Source organism: Octodon degus, unplaced genomic scaffold (assembly GCF_000260255.1).
Source record: "Octodon degus isolate 3935 unplaced genomic scaffold, OctDeg1.0 scaffold00078, whole genome shotgun sequence".
NCBI lineage: Eukaryota > Metazoa > Chordata > Mammalia > Rodentia > Octodontidae > Octodon > Octodon degus.
In genome coordinates, this window is record NW_004524654.1 from 7,447,326 (window position 1) to 7,458,875 (window position 11,550).

General features: G+C 39.0%; 1 protein-coding gene and 1 long non-coding RNA gene across 3 annotated transcripts in view; both read right to left on the minus strand.

Moving 5' to 3' along the window:
* The window catches only part of LOC111818047, a 17,250-nt gene extending 11,714 nt beyond the window's left edge, over nucleotides 1-5,536 (minus strand). Inside the window, exon 1 of the long non-coding RNA XR_002822121.1 lies at nucleotides 5,527-5,536. This is a non-coding gene — a long non-coding RNA (uncharacterized LOC111818047). The remainder of the gene's footprint in view (nucleotides 1-5,526) is intronic.
* The window catches only part of Commd1 (copper metabolism domain containing 1), a 194,361-nt gene that overhangs the window by 172,093 nt on the left and 10,718 nt on the right, over nucleotides 1-11,550 (minus strand). The window lies entirely within an intron of this gene.

The following is an 11,550-nucleotide window of genomic DNA, read 5'->3' on the forward strand; positions in this document are numbered from 1 at the left end:
TATATATATATTATACACACACACACACAAAGAAAAGGGCTGGGCATGTAGCTTAGTGTGAAGGCCCTGGGCTTTGCTCCTAGCAACAAAAAAAAAGTATGCTAAGGGATAGCAAAATTATAAAAAACATAAAACTTGAAGAAAATATAAACGTATTTAATTATGTCTTCTAAGAAAACATTTCTCAGCTTAAAAAGGGTTCAAAAGAAATAGAAATCAGTGCACAAGTTCCTATCTTTCAGTTTATCTGCAAGCTGGGTAAAATGTGTGCTTGTCTACACTCTGGAGGCTGAGGCAGGAAGATCACTGTAAGTTTGAGACCAGCCTGGGCAAAACAGAGATCCTGTCTCCAAAATAAACAAACAGACAGGCATGGTGGAGCATGCCTATAATCTTAGCTCTGGGAGGTTGAGGCAGGAGGATAGTTGTGAGTTTGAGACCAGCCTGGGCTACAAAGTGAGCTTAAGGGTAGAAACCGTGTCTAAAAAAACCAAAAAATAAATAGCCAAGGGGCTGGTGAGATGGCTCAGTGGTCTAAAGCACCTACTTAGAACAAGCTAAGCAAAGCAAAGGGACCGCGGTTCAATCCCCCAGCACCACATGCCAGCCAGCCCCGCCCCCTGGTGGGCTGAGCTGGCCACACACACACACACACACACATAAATAAATAAAATTTTTAAAAAATTAAATAAATAAATAAATAAAATAAATAGCCAAAATAAACTACACAAAAACTTGTTTAAAAGGGGCTGGGGAGATAGCTCAGCCTTCTAAGCACTTGCCTGGCAAGTGCAAGAACCCAGATTCAATCCCTGACACCACATGCCTTTTGGCATAGCAGGCACTAAAACTGGGCGTGGTGACACATGCCTGTAATCCCAGTGCTGGAGAGGCTGAGACAGAAGGATCACTATGAGTCCAAGCTACGTAGTGAGACCCTGTACCAAATTTAAAAAATTTTAAAAATTTTTGTTTTTAAAAAGGATGAAATGAAGTAATCTATAAGATTAAAAAATGGTTTTCTATTCAATAGAAGAGACACAGTACAAAAACAATAGGTAAATGTTAGAGATAAAAGTAGGATCCTAAGCCTGACATGTGCCTGTAAATTCAGTGCACAGACTGAAGCAAGATGATTACAAGTTTGAAGATAGCCTTGGCTACCAAGTGAGTTCAAAACCAACCTGGAGGATTACAGTATCTCAACAAAGCAAAACAAAAGACAAAAAGCAGGATGCTTCTTTGTACCATGAAGAGTAGAATCAGAGGGCTGGGGAGATAGCTCAGTGGAATAAGTGCTTCCCTGGCAAGCACAAGGGCCTGAGTTCAATCTCCAGTTCCGCAAAAAAAAAAAGAGAGAGAGAGAGAAATTATCTCTGCCAGGGAGATGGCTCAGTAGAATAAGCGCTTTCCTGGCAAGTGCAAAGGCCTGAGTTCAATCCCTGGTTCCACAAAAAAAATTTTAAAAAAAGAGTAGAATCAATAAGCATATTCTGATGTATACTTAGCAATGGTCCATAAAATTTCATCTGTAAAGAGCCAGAAAATAAACTGTAGGCTTTACCGGCTATCTAATTTGTTTTGGGATAAAAATTATTATGGACAACGAAAATGGAATTTTTTAAAGTGTCTCTAAATATTATTTTTAACTATTTAAAAATGTTTTTTAAAAAACATTCTTAGGCCAGAGAGATGGCTCAGTAGAATAAGCGCTTCCCTGGCAAGCACAAGGGCCAGAATTCAATCCCAGTTCCACCAAAAAAAAAAAAAAACTTTCTTAGGCCGTGCCAGCCCCACGTGCTGAGACAGCAATTGAGACTGGGCATGGTGGTGCACCTGTAATTCCAGCTTTTGGGAGGCTGTAAACAGGCAGATCACTAGAGTCCAATCTAGTAGTGAGACCCTGAACATCCTATAGACCCTTACCTAAAATACAGGAAACAAACAAAAAAAAAAACTTTCTTAGCTCAGGTCCACCATTGAATGCATGCTCTCACCTCCTACCCTAACTATGTCTTCTCACAAGACTTTCAGGGGAGATAGTTTAGTAGAATAAATGCTTGCCTGGCAAGTGCAAAGGCCTGAGTTCAATCCCTGGTTCCGCAAAAAAAAAAAAAAAAAAAAAAAAGACTTTCAGAATCAAACAATTCCTGGCCAAGAAGCAAAAGCAGAATCACCCCATTCTTCAGTGGATTCGTATGAAGACAGGTAATAAAATCAGGTACAACTCCAAGAGGAGACGAGGAGGACCAAGGTAGAACTGTAAGGAGTTGCACATGAGCTGCAACATATTTACCCTCTGGGAGGTCACAGACGATGCAGGAGACACTTCCAGGTCCTCGTCTTGGTCCAAGAAGCCAATATTTGTAATCCCAAAGGTACGTTAATGGAATCCCATCAAGTTGATTCCAATCTACCACTTACAATGCAATCCATGGTGAAAATAAAGACATTAAATTATATTTTCAATCATCAGGGAGTCAAGGGGCTCTAAGTCTAGCCACGAAGATGGCTTTCTGGAATCAAGAGAGCAACCCAGGGCCTCACCCAATTTTATTCAGTGGGGGAGTGGCTTGAGGAGGATTGACTGAGAATTGTGGGAAGGACACTACTATGAGCTGAGCTAGATGGGTGGCCTCCATTTACCTCTGCAATATGCAGAGAGGATATGCAGAGAGAGTAATCTGCATTATATAGTATCTAATGTTTTGGTAAGTCTGGTGCTTCAGCTTTGATGTAGTCTTTCAAGCCCCAGGAAGTCACAGCCTCTGTCTAGAGGCTCGATCCCAGCTGGCTCAATCCCAGCTGGCATCGTGGAGCATTAGCTCTACCATCCTGTCTCCACCCAGCTCACATTAAAGAGCAGCAGGTATAGGTTACCAGGGAAACGCGCACACCACCTTCAAAGACTATCACCAGCACCACAGGTAGACCAATACACATTGCTTAAGGCCAACCGAAGGATAAACAGAAGTCCTAGCCAGCTCTGTACAGAACAATACAAGGAAATAGGATCAGGCTCAGTCAAAATGGAGACAGTCACTCTTCTTTCAAGGAGAGCTGCTCAGGTGGCCCTCCACAAGACGATGTCCTCTTTTAATCATGGTCAAGACAATACTGAAAAAAGTTTTAAAAATAACCATTGCCTGGACAGTGGAATACACTTAATCAGGAATCTTGTTTTTTTTTTTTCTGTGATCAGTACTATTGAATCTATAAATTATTTATTTATTTATTTTTTGCGGAACCAGAGATTGACTCAGGCCCTTGCACTTGCCAAACAAACGCTTATTCTACTGAGCTATCTCCCTGACCCCAAATCAATAAATTTTTGAAACCGTAAAAAAACTTTCTTAGCTCACTGGCTGTACAAAAAACAAGCAACAGGTCAGATTTAACATAGGGGGTGAAGTAGCTTGTAGAGCAGACTCCTGCTCTACAGCAATGACAATGAATGGTCTATAATTACAAGTAATAATACTAAATCTTATACCATTGAGTGAACGAAGACACAGGAATGAGTACTACTGTAATTATGGTACTATTAAAAAGTAGTTCCCTTGAGGTAGAGTCTTTGTGACCAAAAGAAAACATAAAAGAGCTTCTTCTAGTGCGCTGGTAGTACTTGGCTTTTCAGTTTAAGTGCTGGTTGTCTGGGTATGTTTGTACAGATTCACTAAGCTGTGCATGCGAGATGTGCATAATTTTCTTTTATACTGAGAAACAAGCAATAAGACAGTTTCAAAATTGATTAATAAGACAGTTTAAATAATTAATACATTGTACATTGTTATCTTCTTAGTGGTTATCCATAGTACAAGATGCAGACAGGATATCCTCTCCAAACACTATTAATACAAATCTTTCTTCTCACTGAATTAAGTGAAAGGAGCTATATATCTATCCTAACTATTCTGCATATACAGACACAAAATGGTCCTTCCTCTGTATCCCTTTTTTTGTTTAGTCCTGTCAGAAATGGGTATTCCACTGACATCTAAATACTACAAGTGCATGAATTGAGCAAAACAATCCAATACAGTCCAGTTCATAATAATAGTGGGTTATCCACCAAAATTGTTGACTTGCGCCTTTCACAGCTCAGCATATTAATATGGCTGTACTTTATATACCTCATTTTTATACTTTTCTGCTGGATGGTTAAGACCAAGATAAAGCAAGACCTATATAACAAGAAATGTAACTTTTGTATCTGATAAGTTCGGTCAAGTACACTCAGAATTTATCCTGTAACCCTGTACCACACTTTGTAGATCCTTTGTCAGTGTCAGCCATGTGGATGAGTCAAGGCCATTGCTTGACCAATTTGTTCTCTGTGAAAGCCTGAGAGAATGTTTTCTCTCCAGGTAACTCTCCTTAGGCACACTCTAAATCATCAATCACATTGCTCTGTAGCCCCATAATCTCCTTCATCAGAAAATTTGGGACACAATTGAGTTACATGATGTTACAGTATAGGTTCTCCTACGTACTGAGTCTTCACTGACCTTGAAAGGCTATGGCCAAAATGTTGGCTGTCCTTGCAGCCCTTCTATTTCTCTAATTTTTGGTCTGCAAACTTAGGTTGTTAACCCTCTAGAACAAAAGCTGATTATTACCCTACAATATATGCAGTTGGGTTTAACTTCACCTGTGTGAATATAAAACATCTTAGGCATAACATGGAACAGGTATTTTCCATCAAGTATTGATATGTTAAACAGTAAGTCCCTACAGAATATGGAGATAAAAATTTAAAAAATGAAAAATATTTAAAGAATATGAATAAACAATTACATATTTTTACACAGAAATTTCAAAATCTAATCATATACAGCATTGTAGCAGGACAGTCCTGTGATTTTTTTTTTCCTTTTTCTTGTGTCTTTTTTTCATTTATTATCCATTAAAAGAAAAAAAAACCTTTTACTTGTGACACAGTATGGTAATAATTGGTATGTCATGACAAGAAGTACATATTTAGGAGACCAGAATGGGGGCTGGGAGATGGCCTTGTAGAATAAACACTTACCTGGTAAGCGCAAGGGCCTGAGTTCAATCCCCAGATCCACCAAAACAAATAAAATAAAAATTAGAAGACCAGAATGACAGGCATTCTAAGCATGACCCTTCTATTATACATAGCTATCTTCAGTGCAGTTGCTTGGTTCACATGTATCAGCATAGTTAGGGTGAAAATCCTACCAATTAACTGCCAGTTTCAAAAACCTGCTGATGTTTCTCAGGATCAGTGCCTTGCCCATCTTGTGTGTATAAATGTATGGTTTTGCCCCTGTCCTGTTTCCCAGCTTTTCTCCTTGCCCTCTCCTTGTCCAATCCTCAAGTTCTCGCTTTCCTTTTAATTGTGTTATACCTTTCTATTTGTATTTCTTCTCATAATTTTCTGTATATACCAATAACAAGCTTTTCCCCCCCCTTGGTTTTCTGAGTTAAGATCTCTCACAATGTAATTCAGGTTGACCTTGAACTCAGCTATGTATCCCAGGCTGACCTTGAACTCATGACGATCCTCCTGCCTCAGTCTCCTGAGGGCTGAAATTATAAGCATATACCACATGCCCAGTATTGACAATTTCTAATGAATTAACTTAAGAAGCAAAAAAGAAAAATATTTATTGTAAGATACAAAATTAAAGTGAAGTCAGATGGGAGGGAGTCCTCCTGTAATCCTAGCACTCAGTCCAGTCATTTCATAACTATGACACCAAACAGAATGTTGAAGATTCTGTTTTGTTTCTGGTTTTGAGTTTGTTTGTTTTTTTTTTTAGACAGGGTTTCACTGTATTGTTCAGACTGGCCTTGAACTCCCTACATACCCCAGGCTGGCCTTGAACTCACTGAAATCCTTTGTCTCAACAGCTTGAGTACTATGATTATAGGTGTGCATTACCATCCCTGGCCTACACTTCTGCATTTACTGTCAGTACTTTCGATAACATTTTCCAGGTATTCAGATACAAGGATCATACTGTACTTTTAAAATAACATACACTGCAGCATACAAAACATTAAACTATGAGAATATTTAAAAGATTAAGCGGAGTGTCATTCCATAGGCATTTAACCTCTTCTATTTGAATAATATTCAAAAATAACTCTAGCAATACAATGTACATCAAAAGAATGTACTAGGTATAATTTACCAGTTCTAGGTACAACTGGCAAAATTCTAATACTGAAAAACAAAATATCAAAAACTCAGAGTTGTCAGGACTGTTGGTGCACGCCTCTAATCCCAGAAAATGGGAGGGAAAGGCAGGGAGATAGTCTGGAGTTTGAGATCAACTGGGGTTATACTGAGTTCTAAATCAGCCTGAACTCCATAGCCAGATGTCTCAATTTTAAAAAAGTCAAGATAGGTAATTTAAGTAGAGCATGGTGGTATATGCTTGTAACCCTCACAGTCTGGGAGGCTGAGGCACGAAGATCCCAAGTTCAATCCTAGCCTGGGCAACTCAGAAGACCTATCTCAAAATAAAAAAATAAAATAAAGGGCTGAAAATACAACTCAGTGTGAAGGTCCTACATTCAATCCCCAGCGACCCCCCCCCCAAAGAAAAACTTCATATTTTTTAAAATGTACTTTATTAATGTTATAAAATATTGATTTCAATGTGCTATTTTCACACATGAATATACATATTTTGATCATACTCATCCTCTTTCCTTTATCCCCCCCTCCCTTTCCTTCCTCTTACCTAACAATAGTCTCAGCACTCGGAAGACAAACACCTGTAATTCTAGCACCTGGGAGGTTAATGCAGAAGAACCACCTCCACTTCAAGGCCAGCTTGGGCTACACAGTGAGTTCAAAGTGAGCTGAACTATTTAGCAAGACCCAATCTCAATCAATCAACCAATAAGTAAACACACCAAGCACATAAAATTACGTACACCTTCTCTTATTTTTAAAAAGATTGTTAGCTAAACATAGTATATTATTTATACAAAAAGAGAACTCTCAGAAATTAAAAACCTGATCAAATAGCAAATTTAATTAAAAGCCTAGAAGAAAAAGGTGAGAAAGTCTATAAAGGAATAAAAAACAAAGAAATAGAAAACAGAAAAATCAGTAGATTCAGTCTACAAAGTCTGACATCTGAAAACTCTGAAGGCTAGAAAAAGAACAGAAAATAAGGTAAGAAAATAAAGTAATAACAGTTGTTCTTGGACATCTATAGGGGATTAGTTCCAGGACCCCACAAACACCAAAACCCATAGGTGTTCAAGTCCCTTACATCACTTAGAATATCTAATGCAATGTAGATGCTCTATTGTTTTAGTCACTTTTTTCACCACTGAGACACAATACTGACACAATACAACTTAAAGGGGGAGAGGTTTACTTTGGCTCACAGTCTGCAGATGTTTCAGATGATATCCTGGCTCCAATGCAGGGCATGTTGGCTGAGGGACATGGCAGAGGAGAAGCCAGTCCATGGCAAAGCAGCAAAAAAGCAGGGTTAGGCAAGGTAGAGCCAGGAAGGGAGCTATGCACTTCCAGCTCATGCCCACAGGAACTCAGCTCTTCAGAATCAGTCCAGTCCAACCTCCTAACAGAAAGTCGGCTATAATGCCCCTCAAAACCAATCATCTTTCAGAGGTCCTGCCTAGGACTGCATGACACTTTAGGGGGACATCTAGATATAACCCAGGACATATACAAATAGTTGCTACACACAATATTTACAAAATAATGACCCCTAAAAGTCTACATATGTTTAGTACAGCCATAGTATTTTTTTCTTCCCCTTTTTAATCCATTCAGTTGAATCCTTGAATGTGGAACCCAAGTATACAGATAACTGACTGTACAATTTTTCCTAGAATGAAAGGTCATGAGTCTCTAGAGTGAAAGAACACACTGTGGCCCAAATAATGAAAGCCAAGACACATTCCAATGACAAGGAAAAAAAAGGTAATGAAAAAATGCTAAACATTTTCAGGGAGAGAGAAAGGTCACAGGCAAACAATGCCCTCAAAACTGTGAGTCAATTATTTCACAGCCTAGGAATATATTGACAGCTGAACTACTAATTAAATGAAACAAGAATAAAAACATGTTTTAATAGCTAAAAAAGAAAAAGTTATCTCCCACTCATCCTTTAAGGAGTTACTTAAGAACATGTTTCAGGATCTGACAAGAGGGACATTAAAGTAAGATGAGCACAGGAAGATGCAAGTGCTGTGGTGGATATCTTAGCCTGTACAGCTGATGCTTTCAAACTGAATGTGGGCCAGGCAAGGTAGTGCATGCCTGTAATCCCAGCACTCAGCAGGCTGAGGCAAGATGCTCCAGAAGAGTTCAATGTCAGCCTGGGCTACGCAGTAAGTGCAAGGCCAGACTGAACCATACAGAGAGACCCTGTCTCAAATAAAACAAAACAATATGGCCCCTAAGAAACTAAAAATGAAATTCGAAAGCAATCAAGTCCTTATCTAGGAATGACATTGTTATTGTTGTAGGCAGCTAAATTAGATAGAAATAGTATAGGCAATCAGAGGGCCAGGCCCTCAAGAAGACAAGGTGACTTTGCAACTCTGCAAGAGACAGACACTCCCTCTGGGCCAGACCTCAAGACAAAAAGTAAACAAATGCAGCCAAATACTTGCTGAAGGCTGGACATCAGGGATTGACATTCTAAATAGTTATCAATCACCTTGAAAGAGCACAAAACAGTCACTAACCTATCCCCCAACAGGAAGAGACCTTATTCTGTATTCATGCCCACTTGCTACTTGAATTACTTCATCATTTGATTCAGATTTAACCAATTTTACTTGAGCAATGTTAGCTGACCATAGCACTGTTCCACCTCATGTCCACCTATCTGAGTTCCCGTTTCCACCTTAGACCAACCTCATCGCATGGTTTTACTCTATAGAAGTCCCTGGAAGACAGAGCTTCCCAGGGACAACCCACTCGGGCCCCCCTTCTGTCCTTCTCTCAGACAGGAGCTCTCTTTCCCCAATAAATATTTTCTGCTCTTAACCTCCATTTGTTCCTAGAATTCATTCTTCAGTTTTAGAGAACATGAACTTGTCCCAGGTACTTTTCAGTTCAGGAGTTTCAAATCCCCTATATCACTATGATTCCAGTCAGTCATAGAAACCTCTAGGAGTAGACAATAAGGAAAAGTAGTTTTATGCTGTTTCTGTATTTTCTTTTTTATATATACTTAATTTTTTATTTATTTTTCTCCTTTTTTTCCCATAATTTTATTGAGAAACAAATAGCAATGAGACAGTTTCAAACCAAATTGGTAGGACAGTTTCAACAATTAACACATTGCATACATTCTTCCTAGTGGTTAATTGCTGTACAAGATGCAGACATGATATCCTATTTACAAACACCATTAGAACAAATCCCTCTATTCATTAAGAGAATGTAACTATATATCTATCCTAACCACTTTGAATACACAGATACAAAATGGACATTCATCTATATCCCCTTTTTTTGTTAAGTTCTGTTATTTGAATATTATAGGTGTGTAATCTCAGCAAAATAGTCTAAAAGAGTCCAGTAGCCCTTAATAGTATTGGGTCTTCTGCTTCACTGGCAATGTCAGAAATTGTTGACCTGAGTCCCCTACAGCTCAACATAACAGCATGGCTTTACTTTCTTACAGTCCAAACATACACTTACTTTTTTAATTTCTCTTTCTTTCTGTTATTCAGCGAGCTAGGAATCACCCTAATTATAACTAACAACTGCTGTTTTAATGTGCACATTCTCCAGAAAATACGATCCAGAAGCATGGAGACTATAGCTCTGATGCTTACTGCTGTATTCCAAGCACAGGTAAGATGCCTGGTAATGTTGCAGGCAGCAGAGTTAAATAGAACTATTACAAGCAGTCAGACAGGGCTAAGCCCTCAAAGGAGATAACACAGAAGACAAGATACCACCTTACAACTGTAAAAGGTACGGATGCTCCCCCTGTGGGCCAGACCTAAAGACCAAAGATCAAACAACTGCTTACCTCCCTAAAGATAAGCATCTGGGATTAATCATCATCTTGAAGAAGCCAGGAAGAGTCACTAATCCAACTGCTATCAGCTAGCTAATGGACAAAGTCCTGCTCTGTATTTGTGCCCACTTGCTATGTGACTCGCTTCCCCATTTGGTCCTAGACTTAATAAATTTTAACTAAGCAACGGTACTTGTAATCTCATTGGTTGACCACATTCGCTTAAACATTTGGTCCGGGACTTAATTTTACCTGAGCAATGGTGTTTACAATCTCATTGGTTGACCATAGTTTCATTCTACCTCATACCCACCTAAGCAAGCTCCCATGTTCTCCACCTTAGACCCACATGATTTTACACTATAAAAGTCCCTTGGGGATCCCTCCTGCCCCTCTCTCAGACAAGAGCTTTCAGTCCCTCAATAAATATATTCTGCTCATAACCTCCGTTTGTTCTTAAAATTCATTCTTCAGTTTTAGGGAACACACATACATCTCAGGTACCTTTCAGGTACAAATACAAATTGAGCCTACAAATACAAGACTTGTTCAGGCAACACAGTGAGCATATATAACAAAACAAAACAAAATTAAAGCCAACATCCTTCAGATATTGCAATATTGGGATTTTCATTTTTCCCCTATACCAGTAAGCATCTGTGAAATGAATGCACAAAAATATTAACACTGGCTATGTTAGCACCATAGTATTATAAATTTTCACACATCTCAAATCTCTACATTTTTAATGTAACTAAGTAACATTTATAATAGAAAATAGGGAAAATAACACAGCTGGTTAATGTGTCTAATAAAAATTAGCTAGGCACAGGGGTACATACAAGTAGTTCCTGCAATGTAGGAGGCTGAGGAAACTGAGCCTACAAATACAAGACCTGTTCAGGCAACACAGTGAGCACATATAACAAAACAAAACAAAATTAAAGCCAACATCCCTCAGATATTGCAATATAGAGAAAGGAGAAGAAGGAAAAAAAAAAAAAAAAAAAACAACTGTGACCATGCAGGGCATGTTGGCTCATGCCTGTAATCTCAGTATTTGGGAGGCAGAGGCAGGATAGTTGGAGGTAAGATAGTTAGTTGAGAGTTTGAGACCAGCCTGAGCTACAAAGTAAGCTCAAGACCAGCCTGAACTGCATAGTGAGATCCTGTCTCAAAAAGACAAAAAATAGTAATAATAATAAAATAAATGCAAAAATTTTACAACCTTCGAGCATAAGCAAAACTTTCAAATACATGTTATATATTTGTCTTACTAAGATACATAGAGCCAGGGCTGGCGAGAGAGCACTGCAGTCTAAAGCGCCTACTTACGCAAGCTTAGGCAGGTGCAGGGGACTGTGATCAATCCTAGCACCACATGCTGCACCAGCCCCACCTTTCACGCAGGCTGAATCTGCCAAAAAAGCAGCTTTAAGACACACAGAGCCGGGGCTGTTGAGATGGCTCAGTAGTCTAAAGCACCTACTTAGAACAAGCTTAGCAAAGCCCAGGGACCACGGTTCAATCCCCCAGCACCACATGCCAGCCA